Genomic DNA, 25,147 nt, shown 5'->3' on the forward strand with positions numbered 1-25,147 from the left:
ATAGTCAATTTGCATTTACCTGAGCCCCAACCAAATACAGCAATATCAAAGAGGTGAACATGTGCTCACTCCCAATGGTTTTGTACTAAATATTTTTTGTTTGCTTGCCTGAATCATCCATACTTTTGTAAGGGATATTTAGATTATTTCTTTCCTCTACCAAACCACTTTTTTGATAAATCATGTAACAAGAGTTATTAACAAAAAAGAACAAGGGCTCAGGTGATCGCAAACCAACTATATAATGTTATATGATCTTATTGCCCAACTGAGACTATTTGAAGCTATTGGCTATGAATAAATTGTAACTGAAGACAATATTAACTATGCACTGAAAAGAGTGGACTGTAAGAGAGTAATAGGTTATTGAAAATATTGAAAATAACTGTTCAAAATTGGACCTGAAAGCACTTTTCTAATTATGCACAAATATATAGTATATAACAGTAATACACTTCAGTGGTGTAGGTCAATGGTGGATCCAAGAGGGGGAGGGGGCACAGGGCTCCCCCTAAAAAATTATACATCATTGAGTTACTCTAATAGAACAGTCACTGAATAATATGACACTATTGAGAATCACCCATAGTTGCTAGGTATGAAATAACTAGCATTTGCAGAACTATCCCATGCATGGACACACTTAGCCTGCTAAGGATATTTATATATCCCATTTTTTAAGGTCAGCTATATAGCTGAACTAATCTTGACAGTCACTTATCTCTGTATAATTCTTGATCAACACTTAGAAGCAACATGATTTAGATATTTGGTAATAAAACCACTCTCCATCAAAATTTTTAGACTGAAATGTATGAAAAAGCTTCAGCCCTCCTGCTAACCTGCACCCCCCACCCCCCACCCTCCCATTCTTTGCCAAACACTGGATCTGCCCTACAATGTGTGGTTAGGCATGAGGCTATTATACTCCAAAAATTGAGCATTACGCTTTTGAGCAGTGCTAAAAAATCACCTATTATACTTTGGAGAATTACCCATTATTCCCAAAATTATGCCATGCACAATTGGCTAATAATGTCAGTTTATTGCTGTATCAGACCATTTACATTGATGTTTATGCTTCAAATAGTCTTGAATTCTTTAGCTGGTTGCTGTATTAGAGTATTTCATGTCAGCGTTACTGTTTTATTAAAGTAATATTCAGTGACTGTTCTATTAGAGTTTTTGACTGCTCTATTAGAGTACCTCGATCTTTTTTAACGAAACGTGCAGTCTGCAGATTTCCTACTGTTAAAGCTTTATAATCACCTCAAAATGCTAGCATATTTTCTGATTTCCACACATACCCAATATGCTCAAAATTATGCCGGCATAATCGCCAAATCCCTATGTGTGGTACGTATATAAATGTTACAATAACAGCTATAGGATGGATCCTCACTTGTCAGTACACCATTATAAAATCTAACTAAAAGTATGAAAATTTTGCTTAAATAAATCCAGAGCTTTTCTCTAAAAGATCATAGACACATTGTACTGTAATAGAAAGCTCATCACCAGTAAAATACATAACCAGGTCTGCAAAAAGGGACACAAACTATAATAGATACCCTTCACGCAACAGATAACATCTCAGTAATGGCTTAGAACTTTATAATGCATTTTGAAAATGTATGAAATGCTTAATTGTGAGATAGAAAAATTATAGCCAATAGTATATAATGCTCAAAAAGTTATGGGTAATAGTAGTTTGAAAAAAATGGGCAAATTTTATCTGCCCACATGCCCTGTTTTAGAAGGCCTAGTCACAAAACATACAGTTTTACCTTCATAATGTAATTGTGAAGGTAAGAGCTATTGTGATCATCACATTTGTGATGGTGGATGATATGGTATCACTAGAGTGATAAGAAGCTACATATATCACAGTGAGGTTAATCAGAAGTAGTTCTTGAATGTTGCCAAGAATCCTTTTGGAAAACATATCCATAGAAAGAAGTAATAATAGTCAGAATAACAGCTCCAACAGGTAAGCCTACCTTATCTCCAAGTATATATCTGAAAGACAAAAGACACATTTCTTAAGGTGACTGCTACACAATAATAGCGTTGATCCTTGAAAAGCATCTAGTAAAGGCTTGAACTAATTTATTATCCTAAACCTGCATGTGGCTACTCTGTGGTATATTTGGGATTGATATAACCAACCTACGAAATCTTAATTTTCCTTCTAGCTACTTTTTTTGTAACATAATTATGACTGGTGAGCTCTCATAAGCCACATCAAAAGAAGAATACATACATGATGCCAGACTTATTAAATTAATTTTGTAAGGTGAATGTATGTCCGGCCAACCATCAAATTATTATTGAAGAGTGAACTGGCCGTCATGCTTTGTTCTCAGTTGTAATCAACATGTTACACAATCACTCATTGCAGAAAACATGGATGATTTTTGCTATAGGACTAAATATCAGAAGGAAGCCACAATGGGCTATACTGCAAATCAAAATTGTGAAAAGAAATGGGACACTTTAAAACGGATATAGATACATCAAGCACCTGCTGGGCTGAATACATTAAGTGAAGCCAGGAAGGAATCTGGTAGCTAGTCAGTCAATAGAAATTCCAAAAGTAAAATTGATAACAACTCACGTAGTTAATGGAAGCTTTTTGGCTATATACTCTGTTGCATATTTGGGTACCTAGTAACTAATGTTGCCAAGGTGCTATGTAGGTACTGTTGTGTAGTGAGGCTGAGTTCTGTCTGGTTAATATAATTTTTTATGAAAAAGTATCAACTTCAATGAAACTTAAATGCTACTGTACTGCATTATAGTGGAGGAGAGTATCATAGCCTGTACAAAGAACATGGTTTGGTGAAGTAGTGATTCAATCCCCCCTACAGTCACCTACATGTGTTAGTCTTCTGCTCAGCAAAGATACAAAGAGTGCTGTAAGATGGCTTCTATAAGCAAACCATTAAAGGTATTCTTATGATCTCTTGCCATAATGAGCAAAACCTTGAGCACGATAAAACAATAAGTGTGAGAGAGTGTGTCCTTGTGACCCGGTCTGCGAAAAGTGGTCTTATAGCCTTTCTAAATGTGACCAGATTTAGCAAAATCAACCATAAGGGTGCAAAAGGCAAAAGTGAGATAACAGCAGCATGAAGTTGCTGCACTATCAGGCTAACAATTTCCATATCAAACTCGCCTTCAACTTGTCGGGTCTACCATTCTCTGGCGGCCTGTATAACCACCCCAGACATCTGTACAGGTCTGTGAACAACAGGGAAGTGCTTTGGGGGGTTCATGCACTCTGAACAGACGAGCAGGGAGCTGAATGTGTGATGTATGTCTGTTTTGTGAGATTTCTGTCTATTCCCTGCCTCTGACAGGTTGTTTTGTGGTCTGGTGCCTTCATTTACCATTCTCGTCCATTTTTTAGTCTATCTTGCCTCTGACAGGCTGTTTTGTGGTCTGGTGCCTTCATTTACCATTCTCATCTATTTTGTACTCTATCTCTTGCCTGCCCCGCCACCCCCCACCCTCCACCCCTTTTTGAGGACTCATGATACAGCAACACTGGTGAAAAAACCTATCTAAAATGGTGAGAAACTCTACAGGGATTACCTTGGCCACTAGCTGCTCTTAATGGTTGTGAATTGCTCCATCTTTGCTAAAAAATCCAAATGTGTGCTGCCAAGGCTGGTGAGTAATAAAGCTTTAAATTATTAAAATACGTTTTTCTCTAATTCAACAATGCGCCCATAAGGGTGATTTTCCAAAATCCAGTCACTAATAGTCAAGTTTGACTAATCAAAACTCCTCATGTTTTCAACCTATCACCTTCATATTGCACCAACCCATAGTGCTACTTTCGGGGTACAAGGGGACAAAATTACAGGGTGATACCACATTAACAAGTCAAGTTACAGGTTGCCAAGTACACGCAATTGAAAAGGCTCTAAGACCCCTTTTCACAGACCAGGTCACATATATCCTCTACAAACCATTTCTGAGTCACTTTGATCAAATCAATTCCTCGACCGGTGATTATTGGTACTTATAACATCAAATAAACTGTTCAAGTATTACTTGCAATAATTGACTCCATCATGGACATTCATGGTATTCAAATTAGACACTCTCTCACTGTTTTAACTGTTATAGATACAGGAGGAGTAGAACATGGCTCTTTCACCCCATTAATTTTATCTGCAACAGGTGTCACGCTGATGAATCTTGTGCATTATTTTTACAGATGCTTGCTTTTCTTGCTGAGTGAGAAGTGGTCAGAATGTTATGCTGTTGTGATGGGGTGGCTTGTTGCTGCCTGTCCTGCATTCTGTCATCAGATGTGTGAGAAGTTCTTACACTTCTGCAGGAAGGTTTTGTAGACCAGTCTTGTCAAATTCGGTTGAGCTTATTCAGGTGGAAAATGGATTAACTTTGTGATTGATCATAGACTTTTTGTGTAGCTAATTAGCTAATTTTTGAAATTATAATTGATACTGTTAAGCCGTGAAAAAAGCATAGATTTATAAATCCCAGGTAGACTACCTGGGGTTTGACTATGGTTAAGGCATTATTAGACAACTATCCCTCTACTAGGGACCTGCAAGGAGGCTAGCAGTAAACAGGGCGTCGGAAACCTGTAACTGAAAACTAGCTAGCATGCTGAGTGCAGATAAATTCCAGGCCTCGCAATGACTTGATCCACAGACAGCTTGCAGACCAACGTTGAAACCGGGTCACTACTGCTGACCCTGATGACCCACTGACCCGGATGTGACCCGGATTAATTAAAGCCGAGACGTGTTTCGGCTAGTCTCGAGCGAGCGAACGAGTCTACATTTTGAGCGTTCGATTCGTGTTGAGTAAATATTGCAACTTCAGCCTAGCTGTAGGTTGAAGACCAAAAAAAAAAAAAAAAAAAAAAGGTCTTCACCTACTGACAATAGCTACCCCTCACCATAGATACCCTCAATTTCGTGCTACATACTACACTTACTAACAAATGAGCGTGGCTGAGCGTATGTTGGTAATGCGATAAGTGGGCGTGGCTCACGAAAGAGCTACGCGATAGCGTTTATAAGTTTCCACGTCGTCAAGCGAACAATTTCGTTTCTCACGTGATCCAATCCGGGTCAGACCCGGATGACCCGGAGAAAATGTGACCCGGATGACCCGACCCGGTTTCAACGCTGTTGCAGACTAGGCAAGTGCCTGAGGAGCCACACAACCTGGGATCCAGGATTTCCTCTGCATTGAGTCAGTACTTAAACGACTTTTCGTTTTTCCAGATTTAAACCTCCGCTACTGTACGTACAAGTACCTGCGAAAGCTGATCTACTAGCCAAGATCATTATAAGGACACTCCAAATTAATTCTCTGTTTCCCGTCCACCGCCTGCACCTGGTTACTGCCAGCTCTAAATGTTCCATTATTCCGTATTCTTCCATTATTTTCCGGTTATTCTTGCATACTGATAGGCTCCAGTAAAAGCTATCCTGAAACAGTGTCAATTAACCACGTCACAGTGTCAGCAGTGCTATCAAGTCAGCACAAACTTCATGTTTCAGTTAATTTTGCAACTTATAAAGGAAGGAATAAGCTTAAGATTGCTTTTATGCAGCCTTTTGGCTGTGCCAGGCAAATAATGGCTTGAAAAGCTAGCCAATCTTATTATTATATTTTTTATTATTATTATAATGAAATAATGGATATGGACCGCCCGCCCGCATGCAAATATGCTTGACTCCAGGACGTGAAACAGAGAATTTATTTGGAGTAGCCTAAACTCTTGATATAGCTACTAAGCTAGCCTGATAATCAGCAGATTTACACCTTCGTTCTACTTTAATGGGTAGCAGCAATCTAGCCACTTGTCAACATACAGATACATAGCTACATTCCAGTGGATTTCAGTTTCAGCTTAGGCTCCTAGGCTATGGGTAAACACCTCGAACAGGCTCTGCCTTCTGTGTACAGCCTCCAGTGCCTAACTGGTAAAGTAGATAATGACAACAAAAAATCATGGCGCGCGCCGTTCGTTGTAAAACAATTATTCCGCTATTATGGATAATGGCAATTACTTGATTGCTCTCCCTACAGAATTGTTGGTATATATATTTAGTTTCTTACTTGCCGTTCGTGACAAGGTCAACTTGCTTTATGTTTCGAAGAGGATACGAAGTGCAACAGAAGTGCCATCACTATGGAAGGAGCCGTTTGTGTGGCCATACTACGAAAGTCGCGAAGAATGTTGTGTAAGTGACTTATTGAAGACATGTGGAAGATACATTAAAACACTATCATTCCCTGATCACGCGCCTCCGTTACAGACTTTGGTCCGAAATTGTCACAACGTGGTAGAACTTACTTTACCAAAAACCAAATTAGATCGAGTGCAGGTAGGAAAAGTTATTCAACACATGCAAGGATTGCAAAAGTTGGATGTCGAGTGGAGTTTTGGCTTGATGAGATTATTGGTCATCAGTAATCAACTTAAAGAGTTGACAGTTAGATGGCGCGAGGATAATTACTGTCTGGAAAATTTTCGTAAGTTAACAATATCACTAAATTTGTTTTTATTTATGTTGACTGGTAAGGATTTAAGGTTTAAGCCAAAAAATATAAACCTTGTTGGAAATGGTCTTGTTTGGTTAGCTGAAACCAGACTCAGCAAAGTTTGGCCACACTGGAATGTTACTTTGCCCGTTGGGCACATAATTCATGTTAGAGTTTATGACAGATTGAAAACTCCTTTGGATTTATTCCCTGCTTTACCTGAGTTTCAGTTCAGGTTTGGTCATGTATCTAATTGCAAGTTTGGATTAGTGGAATTGGATTTACTAACCGAAATACATAAACATGGAAACTCACAACGTTATATACTTCTCACTGATCGTATTGTTGGAAATGCAGTAGCACTTAAGGTATCATCGCACAGCAAATATTCATACCGTTATGATCTGATAAAATATAACATTAGCTGTCTTAACCTTGTGACTGATGTTGACTTTAGCTTTTGTGATTTACTCAATTCTGATCACCTTGAACTGTTATCTATTAACTGTCCTAATCTCAACAGACTGGATTTGACTGAGGATCGTAGTTGCTTGAAAAGTTTGAAAGGTTTACAGGCCATTGCCAGATGTTGTCGTAATCTACAAGGACTCAGCTTGGTTGGAATAAAAGTAACAGAAGTAGAGAATCATATACAGTTATGGGAGATAATAAGTGATATGAAGTTGACCCACCTAGCAATAGAGCAATGTAACGTTACACCTCCTGAAAATGATGATGTTTACAGGCAGATTCTTATGAAACTGTACCAGAAATGTTCACAATTACAGGCATTATGTTTGAAGTCAACAAGTTCTCGTGAGTCAGTCCGCTGTCCCAATTGTGCTGAGCTTGATAATCATCACATCCTTCTGCTATCGAATTTTCCATCACTTGCATACTGTAAATTTATATCTAACAATCATACATCAACTGCTATATATGACATTCTTACCAGCTGCAAGGAAATCAGCTGCTTTGGTTTTTTTCCTTCGTCCTGCCCTGTTCCTTTATCATTCCCATCAGAGTTGACTGTATGTAATTTACAGCAGTTATTCATAAGATTACGTTCTGCAGTTATTCCTGACACATTCATGAATGCAGTATCAGCTCATGGTAGATTAGTCCATGTAATTTTGATTATACATTCAGTGAGTTATGAAGGAATGGCTGCTCTAATAGTCAACTCTCCTGAGCTTTTAACATTTCATACTGCAACATGGGTAAATTGTCTCACGTCTGGTACAATAACAGATTTGAAGAAAAAGTTTTCCTATAGAAGGCTGTTCAGTTGTGGAAGCTTTGTGGTTAGAGTAATCAAAACCTCATATGCTAATGAATTCTTTGATGCTGTTTTAGATGTCACATTATCTTTGTTTCGTTTTGCATAAGCACCTTGCTATCAAACCATTACAGTTATGCATGCTGTGCAGATGTGACACTATTTATAATCACAGTAATTATGTACACTACATATCACCATGGATACATGTATGTATACTTACATCCAATAATTAATGTAGGTCGCATATGTGACCGGATCTGTGAAGCGATCTTGTAGCCTTTCCAATTACATGTACTTGACAATCCATAACTTGAATTGACTTGTGAGTATGGTACCAGCCTGAAATTTGGTCACCTTACACTCCTAACATAGCACTATTCCTGGATGTGATTTTAAGACAATGGGTTAATTAAACACATGACTTGTCAAACTGGTAAAATTTGGAAAGGCTATAAGACTCTTTTTTGCAGATCCAGTCACATTCCACTGTAATAGATAATAGTATACTATATGCACAACAGGAATTTGTGTTGTAGTAGAGAGGCTAAGTAAGAAAATTATTATGAATTTATTTTGTTCACTTTGCATAAGTGCTGATTATACACTTTAGGAGGTGGTGACTTGAGAAACCCCTTGAAAGTTAGTGTATGCAAGCCAAAGCATATTAACACCCTTCCTGTATATTAAAGAGAAGCCAGTGGACTTGTGGCTCTCACTTTTGTCATAGATAATAATTAATATATATATACCTCTATGTGTTTGTCAATGAACCATACTGGAGTTAGACACCCTACTCTTTTATCATTCACTCTTTGCTATTAGCTTAGGCATAATAGGCTTCGGGTCCCTAACACCCATACAGAGGATTAATATTTTTTGTATTACTACAGTTGAACCTCAGTTATCCTAAACACCAGTTATGTGGATTCTCAGTTAACCAAACTACCGGAATGACCACTCTATTAGAGCAGTGAATGTTCTATTAAGATAGTTGAAAATATTGCCAGATATTATTTTAAAAAGTAATGCTATTTTAGGGTATTTGTACACAGATTCCACTGTATAGTACTCGGTGCACTACACAGTGGAATCTCAGTTATCTAAACCCCTTGGACCATCCCTGATCCCAAGGGGTTTGGATAACTGAGATTCCACTGTATACGATAATTATCTATTTTGTCACATGTGAATTTCAGTTTTTAGGGTGATGTTGTTTAGTGTAGGATCCAGTTTTAAAAGAAATTCAAGGATTGAGAATTGATGAATCAAGACACACGGTAGTGTGTCGTGCGGCCCAAGAAGCCGGCGCGTAACACCCGTGAGTATATTGACAGGAAGAAAGAAAACACAATTTTCGCACCTCCGTAGCTCTGTGCTGCCTCGACGAAACAAGACGGTTTTTGCTGTGGACACTCCCTCCAATTTCAGTACTCCACATTCCAAATTTGAGCGAAATCGCTTAACGAGTTCCCAAGATATGCGACTTCAAAAATTGGCTTAGTTTCTTCGTTTTTTTTTCTTCTTATTTTTCTTCCTCTTGTCGCACACTTACAAAAACTGCTATAAAACGCGAACGCCATATCCGATTGCCTTGAATTTTGGCACCAAGAAGGGGGATATAAAGGCGCATCTCGGTACCAACTTTGGCTGGAATACGATAAACAGGCAAAGAGTTATGAGCGATTATTCACGAAAAATAGCACCAATATGTTGTCACGCCTACAGGGTAAACCGCGTATGGGAAGAAGCTGAAAATCGGTGGGTGAATAGGTTAACTATTGAACCTCAAACCTTTTGTGGTTTGAAAGAAATCGAGTTAAAAACCAGGAAGATACAACGAAAAAACCAACAGTGTGTAACAATTACGCAATCGAAATTAGCTAATAAAAAAAAACGGCTTGCCACGCCTACCAGATAAACCGCTTGGGGTAATGCTTTGAAAATCGTTGTACAGATGGAGTAATCATCTTAGAAAGGCTCATCGAGGTGTAGAAGAATCAGACTTAAAGCCACGGAGTTATAACACGAAATCCAACTTGGTGCAGCAAGTGCGAGATCGAGATACTCTAATAGAGCAGTCATCCTAATAGAGCAGTCATCCTAATAAAGCAGTCACCCTGTATAGAGATCAGTTACAAACAATTCACCCTGTAGACAGATCAGCTAGAAGAAGTTACCTTGTAGGGAGTTCATGCAACTATGGAAAGAGATAGTTCAGCTAGAAGAAATCACCTTGTAGAGTTCAGCTACAAAGAAACCACCATATAGAGAGTTCAGCTACAAACAAATCGACCTGTAGAGAGATCAACAGAAGAAGTTACCTTGCAGAGAGTTCAGCTACAAACAAATCTTCCTGTAGAGAGATCAGCTAGAATAAGTTACCTTGCAGAGAGTTCAGCTGCAAAGAAACCATCATGTAGAAGGTTTAGCTACAAACAAATCTCCCTGTATAGAGAGATCAGCTAGAAGAAGTTACCTTGTAGATAGTTCAGCTACAAACAAATCTCCCTGTAGAGAGATCAGCTAGAAGAAATTTCCTTGTAGAGAGTTCAGCTACAAAGAAACCACCATGTAGAGAGTTCAGCTGCAAAGAAATCACCCTGTAGAAAATTCAGCTACAAACAAATTGCCCTGTAGAAAGATCAGTTAGAAGAAGTTACCTTGTAGAGAGTTCAGCTACAAAGAAACCATTCTGTAAAGAGCTCAGCTGCAAACAAATCACCTGTACAGAATTCAGCTACAAACAAATCACCCTGTAGATAGATCAGCTAGAAGAAGTTACCTTGTAGATAGTTCAGCTACAAACTAATCTCCCTGTAGAGAGATCAGCTAGAAGAAATTACCTTGTAGAGAGTTAGCTACAAAGAAACCACCATGTAGAGAGTTCAGCTGCAAAGAAATCACCCTGTAGAAAATTCAGCTACAAACACATTGCCCTGTAGAAAGATCAGCTAGAAGAAGTTACCTTGTAGAGAGTTCAGCTACAAAGAAACCATTCTGTAAAGAGCTCAGCTGCAAACAAATCACCTGTACAGAATTCAGTTACAAACAAATCACCCTGTATAGAGATCAGCTAGAAGAAGTTACCTTGTAAATTGTTCAGCTACAAAACAATTCACCCTGTAGAGAGAGCATCTAGAAGAAGTCACCTTGTAGAGTGTTCAGTTACAAAGAACCACCATGGAGATTTCTGTAATCAATATAATATTATGTATTATATATATAATTTGTACATTTACTGATAAAATATTTAAAGTACATCTACTTCATCTTTTCTTCTTCCTGTAGTAAAGAAAAAAAGATAAGTTAAAAAAGTCCCAAAGCCGGCCATAGGCTGGCTTTGGGGTATACAAATACAAAAAGAAATGAAATCTAATCCAAAACAGCCAGGCTGTAAAAAAAGTGTGCGGCCCTCAAAAAGGCTATGGTGAAAAATATTTTATCAGTAGATGTACTTTCAGTTGTAAATTTTTGCCACAGTTCCATTAGCTAGATTCCTGCTATAAGCAAAATTTCAGAGGCTTGGTAGCCTTCCACCCTATAACACTGCACTTTCTTTCAAATCATCAAATTTTGCACTTTTCTTTAATTTCCTTGTGATAGTGAAGATTGATTCTATCTATACATAGATACATAGTTTGATTTACGTGTATTGCATTCATTGCCTGTACAGTAGACCCTCACGTTATCCAAACCCCAATGTGTCTCAGGCAGTGGTAAAAGTGTTCAAGTAAGTGAATAGTTCGGATAACTGAAGCCCATACATTTATATACAGTGCTCTGTTTAAATACTCTAAGAATATACACCTGTACTAAAATACTCTAATAGAACAGTCATTTCAAACTTAGGATAAACAAGGGTACAGATAAATGAGGATTGGATACCTAAGGGTCTACTGTATACATAAATTATACAAATGAAAACGTAACACTTATTAAATGAGGGGTAATGTAGTGTGTATATGCTGAGGTATGCACACAGTCAAAATACATTACACAACTAACAAATCCATATTAGGGATATGAAGGAGCAGAGAAATATTTCATAGCCACTCAAGCACCACTATCTAATACCATCAATGACTTCTGGCAGATGGTGTGGGAACAAAAGCCAGCACTAATAGTAATGGTTGAAGAAATCAATGAGGTACAGTATATGCCAGTAAATTACATAATATGTGACCGGATCTGTGAAAAGGGGTCTTATAGCCTTTCCAATTGCATGCACTTGGCACCATATCTTGACTTGTGAGTATGGTACCAGCTTGAAATTTAGTGACCGTACACTCCTAACATAGCAAGACAGCTTGATTTGGAGTGTTTTCTTTAGTAATGAAAAACGATCTCCCACCTGCATGGAAATTCAAATTTTGTGGATGAGAAACAAGTAATCAAGTTTCCTGGCCTAACCAATCATCCTGTAGAAGGTTCAGCCATACAAACAAGTCATCCTGTATAACGGTCAGTTACAATAAAGTACAGTAATTTACCCCTATATATAGGGAGTTGGGAAACAAATAAGTCACCCTGAAGAGAGTTCAGCTACATATACCTTAATTCACTTTTTCGTTCTAAAATAATTTTCATTTGTAACGATTATATGAACATTTCTTAAGCACATTTTAGTACTGAGATACTCTAATAGAGTTGTCATTCATTTTACATGAAAATTAATATATTTCATGGAAGCAAACTACGGTATGTAACAGGTCTCTCTGTATAGAGTTCAGCTTTAATTCACCCAATATATATAATATATACTTTAGCTAAACTCATCACCATTGCCATTACCAATACATCTGTTATCACCAAGCATGTACTATACCTAACCAATGCATGACATCAGCAATTGCCACTATTTTCAGGTAATTCATACCTATTATAGTGTGTGTATCATGATCAAGTTCTCGAGTGTGTGTATTAGATAATCTGTTTCTCATAAAGCTCTAAACTTGCAACCGGGGTAAAGGACAAAGACCAAACATTTTGGCTACCTCGGAGAAACAGAAAATGTTCGTACAAAGGAAGTTCCCTGAGCACACAATTAACCTTTTCACGGAATCTTTTTGCCATCCATAGTGCCCAAATACATGCACCTACTGTACTGCTAACTCCATCACCTACATAGCTAATTCTGCTGCAGATACACTTAAGATCCTTCTCTTTGTTACAAGGCCTGCAAAGTAAAAGCCCTAGGAGATGTTAAATTGACATTCACCTTTCTAGTATGCTTATTTGGTAGTTCCATAATGTCCATCTGAAATGCTTTCATATAATAATGATAATATTATTATAGCTATGTCCATTATGGTAGTATAATGGTACACAACTAATCACCTGTCACTTTCCTGAGTACACTGGCTTCTGCCTAATTAGAGCCACTTAGCTCTCAGTGGCTCTTCTTTTTTGCTTTTTTTTATAATATGTGACTGGATTTGCAAAAAGGGGTCTTCCACACACATCCGATTCTATGAATTCAGAAGACCATAACTACATGCTCAAGTAATGGATTAATGTGAAAATTTCTCCATCTACTCAGCTATGTTGGTGCTCACTACTAACCAAATTTTAAGTCAATAGCATTTTCCAATCTGTAGCTATGAGTCATCAAAGTTGGTAAATTGAATGTGTGTGGAAGACACCTTTTCGCAAATCCAGTCGCATATTATGACGTTAGCGCTAGTACTTTTAATTGAAACAAGATACTGTACAATGTAGCTGCACCAGAATTGTATGTTTACCAGCACAGTGTTTATTCTACACAGTGTCACTTTCACACAAATCTCTCTCGACTTCACTCCCTCAGGAAGCAGTACAGTTAGTCTCCCGAGTGGCACTTCTCAATTAGAGATCACAGGAGTGCTTATAATGTTTTATCAAGTTAACACAACGCCAGATGGTTGTCACCAGTTACAAGCCGACTTACGCACCCTAGAACAATGGGCTAAATATGGAACATGATATTTAACCCTTCCAAATGCAAGTTTCATAGAGTCACCAATAAAGCGAATCCCATTCACATGTCTTACTACATACAAAATGAAAGGATTAAAGAAGTGCCTCATGCTAAAATAGGGGTTACTATAGACCAACACCTAACATGGAGTGAACATACAAGACAGATCACAAACAAAGGTTAACAAGGTCAAAAGTTTTCTCTAGCGAAACCTAAAATCATGCCCTATAAAATGTCAAAGCTATCTGTTACCAAAGTATGGTAAGACCAATTCTTGCATTGACTATACATCAATCATTTGGTCACTGTATATGCAGAAAAACATACAAGCTCTGGAATCTGTGCAAAGGAGCTTGAGGTCTGCCAGATTTGTATTCAACAACTACTAATCTTACAATAGTGTATCTGACATGCTATAACTTGGTTGGAGCTCTCTTGCTGACAGACAAAAAGAACTAGATTACTGATGCTATATAAAATAGTTCACCATCTAGTAGATATCGATGCTGACTCCTTACTCCCTCTTTTCCCTTATAACCACTCTACACGTGGACACCCAAAGAGATTCTTACAGTTAGCAAGAATTAATGCTTACTCAAATTCTTTTTTTCCAAGTAGTATCAAGCTATGGAACTGTCTATCAAATGATGATGTAAATATTTCTGATCTCAGCCAATTTAAGTAAAGGATAACAGGACTGCTCTTTTAATTTAAATAATTTTTGTAATGTAATCACTTTACATAGAGTTTCTGTTACAGCAAAAAGGCTTCACTCTTCAGATAAAGTGATCCTACGGCAAGAAGCAAATTTGCTTGAGAATGTACTGTATGTTGTCATCACAATATGCATTAATTTTGGCAGGCAGGGATATTTGTCTGGTCACTGTGCACACTTTCCCCCAAAATACAATAAATTATAATTACATCATCATATTGTTTTGTACTAAAGGTGATAAATTAACATCTGTAGTGAACCAGATTCAAACTCTGTAGTTTAGTTCCCATTATACCAGATGGACATTAGAAGTATATTGTGCTCCTACAGATATAGATATATATATAATTATATATTATAAATGAATAGGCTTAACTTTTATTACATGACTCCTTTACCATGGCAACCATTTCTTCCATTTCCAGTGTTAATGTTGATTTGTACAGTACTTGATGCATACTTTCCAATCCATTAACTGCACCAGTATGTACTCCATAGTCAGTGTGCAAGAACAATAATTCTGTTGCACTGTTGTGTTGTTTCATAATAGAGGTCACCTGTGTTTTTGCCAAAATTTTTCTAGTAGACTACCTAAGTGTCACCTCAGAAAACTTGCTTTTAAACCACAAAGAAGTCTTAAAAGTTAATTTGGAAGAAGTATCTGTTTACTAGTAAAATATGAAGTCAAAACGAACCAATAAAGGTATTTTAAAAGAAACTGAAATTAAAATTTATACATGCCATCATGTTCATATTATTGTTATTTTTCACTGATTTACTACAGGAAAATCTGTTCACTTTTGTATTAAAACTACATAGTTTCCCTTCCTATGCCATTCTTCATGTTCATGACCAAAATTAATGCATATTGTGATGACAACATACAGTACATTCTCAAGCAAATTTGCTTCTTGCCGTAGGATCACTTTATCTGAAGAGTGAAGCCTTTTTGCTGTAACAGAAACCCAATGTATTAATAACTACCCGATCCAATTTTAATTTGAAACCTATACCATTTCCTATATTGTAACCACAGCATATTAAGTACAGCAATGTAGTTAGAAATACCAGCCACCTACTTTGACTTGTTGTGATTGCAGAGCTGCACACATGATACATACCAGAAGCCATCCTCATATACCATTCCTGGCCACAGCATGCTATACATTATCTACGTATAGTTGGATAAATCAAAGCCGAATAGTGCAATACACTAAACTGGAAGGAAACAATACACTAGGGTTGTTAACTTCCTTTATAATTGTTTTGATTTGATAATGACTTAATAATTGCAATCAATGGTATTGGGGGTACAGTACTGAAGGTCCGCTATGTAGCTCTGGACTAGCAGCCATTAAAAAAAAAACACTTACAATACTTATATTACTTTCTGATAAAAATGTGACTGGATTTATGAAAAGAGGTCTTCCACACGCATTCAAATCTGTGAACTTGACAGACCATAACTAAGTGTTCATTTTAACCTGAATATTTTGCCAACCATTCAACCATGTTGGCGGTCACTTCTGACCAAACTTCAAGCCAGTAGCTCTTTCCAATCTATATATGAATTGTCAAAGTTGGTAAATTGGATGTGTGTGGAAGACTCCTTTTTGAAAATCCGGTCACAAATTACATTAAAGGGGATTGGAACATCTACTACATGGGCATACAAAAATTAATGGTATAGTTTTCATGTATAAAGTTAGATTAAAATGTGTCCATAAAATAGTATATTCTAGTCTTGTTAGTCTTGATAGATAGAGGTAAATCAATTGGGGGTAGGATGTTCCATAATCAAGTGAAGAAGAAATCTCTACTTGTACGTTACTACCATGATTCGTTTTACCACTTGTGGTAAGCCCATTAGCCAAGGTGATGTATAGTTTACGACATCGAAGGAAGAAGAGTGGTACAATATACTTGAGTGAGGTCAGCACAAAAATAATTTTGGTAAGTTCAAAGGTGTAAATTAGGGTAGCAACATAAATTTTTAGAATCAGTGGGAAAATCCCTACTTTGGCATTGAACAAAATGATTGTTATAACATGCCAATGTAGGGATTTTCCAACCAAGCTATGTTGTAATACCATCATTCATCTCTTGTTTCACTACTTTTTGGCTTGGATTCCCTCTTCACTATGTCATTTTAAAATTAAATTAAACTTCATTTTAAAATATAATAAATAATTTTATAATATAATAAGGTTTAGGCACCATATCATTGAACAGCATGTAATTTGTGATCTCATAAAGATATTAGGTACACAGTTTTCTTGACTGTCACCGTTTGGTACTGGCTAAAGCTGTGACTACTGTTCTACTGCTGCAAGCTGTGACTACTGCAAGTTGTGACTACTGCAAGCTGTGACTACTGTTTACTGTTTAGTACTGGCTAAAACTGTACTGGCTATACTGTTTGCTACAATTTCTGTATCAGCTATTTTATATTAATGTGACCGGATTTGCGAAAAGGGGTCTTCCACAAACATCCAATTTACCAACTTTGATGATTAATAACTTCAGATAGGAAAAAGGTATCGACTTGAAATTTGGTCAGTAGTGAGCAGCTGAACACTAAGTTATGGTCTATCAAGTTCATAGAACTGGATCTGTGTGGAAGACCCCTTTTCGCAAATCCGGTCATATTTGGTCATTACCTTTGCACTGATTAATGCTAAGATGCTTGCTCTTCTTGGGATTAAAACACATATCCCATCTCTTACTCCACAATGTCACTGAATCTAAAATAATGATTTAGAAGAGCAGTAATGTCATGGAGATCACAAACACTATGTAGTGAATACTGTACAGTAGAGCTGAAACAGATAGCATCCTAATTAAATCTTTCCGGATATTCTACAGGTAGTTAAATCATTAAAAACATGACATTATTTTTGTCATGAACCTGCTGTCTATACACATATAGATCAGAAGTAAGTATAGTATTCTTACAACGATTGGGATTGTAGTAAAAGTTTTGTAAATCATCATGACATTGTTTTGAGTTATTAGCAACTATCCTGATGGCTTCACATTACTATCTGGAATGATATAGCTACAGATATCTGTTTCAGCCCTGCAACTTAATGGTTGGCTTCAGGAGCGGATCCAGGAGCTGGCAAGGGGAGGGGCACAAACAGGCTACGTTGTAGGTGATTACATGGGGAGAGCATGCAGATTCTCTAGTTAGTTGCTGTATTTTTTAAGCAGCAATGATCACTCTTCAGTAGGTTGATTTTTGTTATGTCCTTTGCAGATGGTTGTGAAGTCTTAAAAGCTGGGGTATGTAAGTCCTAAACACCAGCCACACAATAATTATTTTAGAGGCGCTTAGTACGTACGAAGGTGCTGAGCTCAGTGCTGGGTGTCAGTTTGCCAGCTGTTTAACTTTAGTTTTAGGTGATTTTGCAATAAATGGTGATATTATGCAGTTTTATGCGTATAAATTGATTTTAGTCTGACAACTATGACAAGGTGTATAGTATTTCTATCAAAAACAGTAGCTATGGCTCTTCCACTGAGGGAGGGAGGGGAGAGGGGGGCATTGCCCCAAATGCCCCATCCTGGATCCACCATTGGGCTTGATACACATATGCTTAGTAGGCATGTAAGATATAAAAAAAGTACACTGTACTTATACATGCAGGGGTGTGATATAATTTTATCATTAATTTTTTATTAATATGGTTGCAACTTTTATTTAACCATCCTTTCTTATTTATTCAATTTCTCTCAGATAATGAGTCCAGTTAGGCAGTGGATCAGGGTGAACATAGCAGGTAAATTTATACCACTACCCTATATAGAAATCAAAACAAAAGTTGTATATACACTACTGGACAATAATCTATGCTATTACCATGAAATTCCCATTATCCTGTGAAACACCCATAAAAGTTTCAATTGATAACTTTTTCATGGGTATTGAAATACCCATGAAATGCTGGGGTAAAATACTGTACCCATGAATGACCCATGAACGAGTGAGTTTTCATGGGTTTGTATACCGTGAAAAACCTGTGAAATCACACCGATGAAAAATGTGTGGAAAGCCTATGAAATAGGAGTTTCATTGGTGTGATTTCACAGGTTTTTCATGGTATACAAACCCATGAAAACTCACTCATTCATGGGCTTTTCATTGGTACATTATTTTGCTCCATACATTTCATAGTTATTTCATTACCCATGAAATATACCGGCTGCAACTTTCATGGATATTTCAAGGGGACCATGGGAATTCCATGGTAATAGCATGGATATATTGTCCAGTAGTGATAGTGGGATAAATAGCTGCCTGCATGGAGTTTGTCATAACAATTTGGACTCTTACTATAATAAGTTAACAAGCTCTGGGTACTTTTTTGTAAGCTCAGATTGTAAGTTAAGAAAGGTTCCTTGAAAGCAGTTTTGTACCAAGCAGTGGCATAGCCAGGAAAAAAGTTTTATCGAGGCAAAGTTTATATAATTATTGACCTAATTGAGAGGGTCTGACTCAACTGATTCACAAACACTTTCAAGCTTAATTAACTGGTTGATGTTTCAGAAGACTCTGAGCATTTTTCTACATGTCATAAGTAATGCTCCATCCAGCTTACAGTATACCATGCTTCAATTATTAGACTAGTTTACACTGCACAAAAAGTTAGATGTCCTGCTTGTGTCAGCACGTAGGAAATTTTTTTAATGATTACCTTTAGAATTTCCTATTTGAGTTATCATGCAGGAAATGTTTTTGAACATTTTCTGTACAATTTCCTGTTAGTGTCACATTGCAGTAAATTGTTTTAACATTTACAAGAAATGTAGATAAAATCAGTATTGAGATTTTCACCACATTCATGACTAGTGAAAATGCAGCTGTAAACAGATCAAATGGATACTGCAGGTTTCTTGTGTTTAGCTCAGTGTAATACTGAGCCAAAACCTGGTTCTCAACACAACATAGGCTTTCAACATCATATAACAGAGTGTCTCTACAACAATGTGTAACACTGTAACCCATATTATGCTGCTGCAATAACTTTTTAGTGGTATATGAATTGTTATACTAAGGAAGCTCTATTTTACTTTTAAAATTAACTTTATGTGATGCCAGAATTGTATCTAAATCAACTACACCATATTTCTCAGTGACTTACCTTGCTACAGAAAAAAGAAGCCATGGCATACAGTGATGATACTCAACCCTTTAGGGCTTTCAACATGACAATGTAAACAGTCAACACACGGATAGTTATGCACTGTATGCCAAGGTAAATATTACATGAATTTATGGCCTTAATTGTGTGTTACACTTTGTGTCTTTGTACAATATGGATGTTAGAATTTGTCATGAATAGTGACAGATAGCTGGGGAGTATGGCGTTGTGACAAAGTGTTTATTTTAGTAAATATCTAGCGATGGCTTTACTTACTGTTTCAGCGGTTCACCATCTTCATGCTATGTACTTTAATGTATACTACAATGATATACCTGGATTTGTGGAAAGGTACTGATTACTACAATAAAATAACCTGCACTTGGTTGCCAGGAGATAAAAAAGAAATAGTGCATTTCATGAATATAATAATAAAGGAAATGTAAGTGGCTATGAATATTATACATGTACACCATAAAAATTTCCCCTAGTGTATATATAAGGAATGGGAATATATGCCTTTACAGTTATGTGGGTGATTATGTGTAACATAGCTACAGTGCAGTGACTAAGTTGATGCCATCCTAGCATTCCCGGTTATCGCTCAGGTGACATATTATTGTAATGTTGCTTTACATTAATTTTATAACTGAAGCAAGCTATCAACTTAGCTATGATGATATCACATCATTTTAAATATAGCTAGTTTCTGTGTGCATTAGCTGCATCTACATTACCTGATACATGATGCACGCAAGTCTACATTGACAATATACAATATGGCTAATCTCAACTCTTTGGTCAGTCATGGATGACGTCAACACAGTATACTATAATGTTGTGACCTCCCCTAGTCTCTGTTGAGGCACCACAGCCAACTGTGGTATAGTCTTTCCTGCAATCCTGTAGTGGATGGTTGTCAAACCAACAGGTGTTAGTCTTTGTGTCACTGCCACTGGGCATTTTCTGACAAGTGTATGTAATGTATAACAATAAATTACTGATTTTTGATTGTATATGTGTACTATCAATAGTTCATAATAAAGAGGTCTTATAGTATGGACTCTTGGTACAAGAGGTTATTGGTAGAATTTTATTGCAGGAAAAAAACACTAATGACACTTAGATGGTTTATTAATTGCAATGTTGGTTTACAGTTAAATGGCTTCTATCCATGCAAGAATTATGATGTTGTAAGAAAACAAAATGTTTGGATTACAGCACTCTCATATGGTGGTCTATAGCTAGTATCACATAAATTTTTTTTAGTTCACAGATTTACTATACAGATTTGGAGACCTGTATGCCTTAATAACATTATGAGACCAACTAGATGTGATCATCATTCACATGTAACTAGTAGCTAGTAATGTGCAAGGACTTGCATGAGGAATAAAGTTCTCCTAAAATTAGCTATTTGCTAAGAAACTGCATGTCTTGATTGAGTGAGAAGGGTGGTGGCAGCTAATTGGTCATATTCATAGAGTTGAAGAATTACACATAACTATATTCAAATGTTTTGGTAGATCTTTTGGTTAAATACATAAACTATAGCTACCTGCCCATTTCTTTGTTCTGTTGTAAATGAGTTTCTGGTCACCTCTTAGCAGCAACGTGTGAACAAAATTCTATCATGTCAGCAAGGTAAGAGTTTAATCTCAGAGGCTCATAAGATGGAATGCAATCCATCTATGTACATGTGTCCTGCTTAACTATGTTACCTGATCCTGCATCGTGGTAGCTGCAGCTTTATGTGTTTAAAGTGTCAAGTGTTCACAATTTTTTCACAGCAATATGTGAAACACATTGCTCTTAAAAGCAGGCAGTGAAGTGTAGCTTAGTAATCTACTCTATGAATTTCCATACTGGGCATCCACCACAGCATGTTAACGTTATTTCATTAGTGGTTATATCCATTTAGTGGCTTGAAGTAACAGCTGTTAGTGTGTTTGTGTCACCAATGCTTGGAAGGGACTTATATACTTTGCTATTCATTCATGTAAGCATGGTCTATAGACATTTTGAATCACAAAAAAACTTCTATAGCTGCTAACGGTCTGTCAGACTGTCACTATCAAATGCATGAATTTTAGTAGGCACAATCAAAGTTCGGTAATTGTAAGGTTTCAGCCAGGGTTGATGCTAAGTTGCTGTTGCTGCTTCCTTGAGCAAGAAAGGTTACTCACATTGCTCCGGTTTACCCAGTTGTTAAATAGGGACCTTTCTTAAATGGTGACTTTTTTGGTAGCCCTAGTTTTAAATGCTTTTGGTTGAATACATATTAAACTATAACATTACTTTGTTCTGTTGTAAATGAATTTCTAGTCACCTGTTAGCAACTATTGTGTGCACTATAATACATATCTACATGTCAGGAACATGCATTAGCATGTAGCAAAGTAAGTTTCAATCACAGAGGCTCTTAAGATGGAATGCAATTCATCTATGCACATGTGTCCTGCTAATGGTGGTAGCTAGCTTTTTCTATATTAAAACTAACTTAAAAGTGCCAAGTGTTCACAATAATCTCCACAGTGATGTGTGAAGCATATTGAGCAAAAGCTCTTCGAAGCAGGCAGTGATGTGTAGTGCAAAAAATTCTATGAATTTGCATACTGGGAATCCACCACAGCACATTATTTCATTAGTGTTAATGGTTATATTCATTTTAATGGCTTGAAGGAACAGCTGTTAGTCTGTGTGCCAATAGTTTGAAAGGATTTATACTTTGCTTTTGACTCATGCATGCATGCAAGCATGGACATTATAAATCTCAAAAAAATTCTGTAGCTGCTAACAGTCTGTCACTATCAAATCCATTACCTTTGGTAGGCACAATCAGTGCTTTGATGCATGGAAAAATTTAATGTTGTGTAGTAGCTAGTGTGTGTGTGTGTGTGTGTGCGTGCGTGTGTGTGTGTGTGTGTGTTTGTGTGTGTGTGTGTGTGTGTGTGTGTGTGTGTGTGTGTGTGTGTGTGTGTGTGTGTGTGTGTGTGTGTGCAAGAGAGAGAGAGAGAGAGAGAGAGAGAGAGAGAGAGAGAGATGAGTTTGGTAATTGAAAGGTTTCAGCCAGGTTTGATGCCCAGTACAGTTACCCAGGTGTTAAGTGGCAACCTAGTGACAACTGGGGAGGCAGACCATCCATGGCTCTGATATATGTAACATATGTAGTGGGTGAAGGTACAGGTGATACTTAATTGGGCTGCCATGCCCATACATTCACATGAGATACTGTATACTAGTCCTGCCTTCATTATGCTTACGATGACTCTTAGCACCAGCCTACATGAGTAGCTAGCACACAGATGCAGTCAGGTAGGCAAGTGGTAGCTGAAGGTATTGTCTTTTGTGTGTGTGTGTTTGTATGTGTGTGTGTGTGTGTGTGTGTGTGTTGGGCTTTGTTCTGTTAGTGTGGGCTAAGGCTGACTAAGAAGTTGACAGGAATGCATTCAAGTACATGAATATTTTTACTAATCAGTGTGGACAATCTAATTAGCCACAGTGCATCCACCGCACTAGCTATATGGCTGCGCATGGATGAGGTCACTGCTCTATCATGCTCGTATATATATATATATATACCAACAGCATGCATGCATGCACAGATTGCACACAATCACCTTCGCTGCATGTTTCTTCCGATTGTTCTAGTCGCAGTTAATAACGAAGCTCTAGCAATGATGCAGCTTGTTGTCATCCAGAACTAGAACAGTGCTTGTGCTCCATGGCAGACTTACCTGCAGGTATAGCTATAAAGACTGTCACAGCATTTATGATCGTTCATAGATATCGCCTCTTCCATCCTTTTCCGGCGACGCCACAATTGTATACCTTTGCTACAGTAGCTAGCTACAGTGCTACACGCATTTGGCAGCTACAAAATCGCATGTTGCTTGCTGGCAAAAGGAGTAGAGGATAACACCCCCTGGGTCGAGAGACAACTGGGTGCATTTCACAAGCACTCATCATCTCTATAGTACAACTACCTCACAGTGAATTGGTTAAGTCTACTTTATAGATGACTGCAAGTGCAAGCTACCCTGACATAGGGAACTTTGCAGAAATACATATAGGAAGAGCTGCATTTGTAGCAATTGTGAGGTAAGAAGATGTAGCTAATTCATGATTCATTATTAATTTGTTATCTATCATTGCATGGCAGTAGGATCTGCCATCAACATCACCTAGCTACGTAAAGTTGTCAAAGGAAGTTACAAAGTAGTTACTGATGCTTTCAAAACTTGGACTGCTGATGAAGATGTCTTGTGGTAGTACTGTAGGTGAAATCACATAGTAAGTTCTGCTATAGTTCTTGGAAATCAGTATTTTGTGGTCTATTGAAGTTAGGCAGTAGAGAAACCTGTGATCATGGCTGGATCTTGTGAAAGCTATGAATGACACTGTACAAGGAATAGTATACATTAATTCAAGGTTTGTCACAGAAAAAAATTGCCATAGCAATATTTTTATTGTAACAACATTTTTACAGATGCTACCTATAAGAACTATATATAACTGGTGATGAAACAGATTAGGAGAAGAAAGCTGCACTCAACGGACAGAAATAAAAGAGCCAATCTACAATAATTTTAGTGATGTAACATCCCTCAGAAAAAAAAATCCTGAGGGTGTCAAGAACTTCAATTTGTGAACTGAAAATTTACAAATGATGTGCTTTTTTACTTATTAATGAAATACGTATTGTGGGTAGTAAATACAACACAGAAGCGAGACATTGCTAGCTATATTACTAGTGCAGTATAAAGCAGATGCACAATATAGAAAATGTTGATTTCAGCTACAGGATTTTTTACATCCTGTATGCATTTCACAGTGTTAAAATGTACATTTCTTCACTGCCTCATTTCCAGCACCATTCTAGATGCAGTAAATCTTTCTCTATCCTCTGTATGAAACTTTACTGAAATCTACTAATGTTCTAAGTATGAAATGTGGCTGAAATGACAAATTTCATGGCCATTTTATACTCATTACCTACAAGCGGACATGGAACGTTTCGCCCAGTTTAATTTCACTCAGCACAAAAAGCTGACTTACTCTGGAGATATTTTTAGAGATCAGGCCATCCATGGACTGCAACAAATGAGGTCATAGTAATGCACACTATACTTTTATTGATCTGATGTGATATTTAAGCCGGAGATCATTTCTTTCATGTGATATTCAGCTGCATATGAAACTAGGAGTATGAGGGCATGCTCCCTCAAGGAAATTTTTGAAAATATATGTTTTGAAATGGCATGTGGAAGCTATTTTTTTGATTGTAACTGCTAATGCATGATGTGATTAATTCAGTAGCTCAATACACTGCCATGCAGTTGACTCATTGGAACAATTGAAACAAGTTGATGTTGTGCTACTTCTAAAAACCAGGCGCCATGCAGCTAGCTAACTCATCTGGAATTAACTATAGACAGTATATGCTACTATGAATTAACCAACTATGGATTACTACTTTACAATAGGGTAGTTTTGGGTTGTGCAATAATATT

General features: G+C 37.2%; 2 long non-coding RNA genes across 5 annotated transcripts; one reads left to right on the plus strand and one right to left on the minus strand.

The window, feature by feature from the left end:
• Positions 1-7,266: 7,266 nt before the first annotated feature.
• On the minus strand, positions 7,267-17,492 carry LOC136243188 (uncharacterized). Its single transcript, XR_010694773.1, has 3 exons — positions 17,151-17,492; positions 7,490-7,566; positions 7,267-7,435 (listed from the first exon to the last, which is right to left on the minus strand). It is a non-coding gene; the product is annotated as an uncharacterized lncRNA (long non-coding RNA).
• A 5,537-nt stretch (positions 17,493-23,029) lies between these two features.
• Positions 23,030-24,358, plus strand: LOC136246585 (uncharacterized). Of its 4 annotated transcripts, none has more exons than XR_010696657.1 (5): positions 23,032-23,377; positions 23,421-23,735; positions 23,800-23,927; positions 23,978-24,065; positions 24,124-24,358. It is a non-coding gene; the product is annotated as an uncharacterized lncRNA (long non-coding RNA). The 4 variants fall into 4 exon arrangements; XR_010696655.1 differs by having other exon boundaries at positions 23,034-23,377; positions 23,797-23,927; XR_010696656.1 differs by having other exon boundaries at positions 23,030-23,377; positions 23,800-24,065.
• The last annotated feature ends 789 nt before the right edge of the window (positions 24,359-25,147 follow it).

The sequence above is a fragment of the Dysidea avara genome, chromosome 2 (assembly GCF_963678975.1).
Source record: "Dysidea avara chromosome 2, odDysAvar1.4, whole genome shotgun sequence".
Classification (NCBI taxonomy): Eukaryota; Metazoa; Porifera; class Demospongiae; order Dictyoceratida; family Dysideidae; genus Dysidea; species Dysidea avara.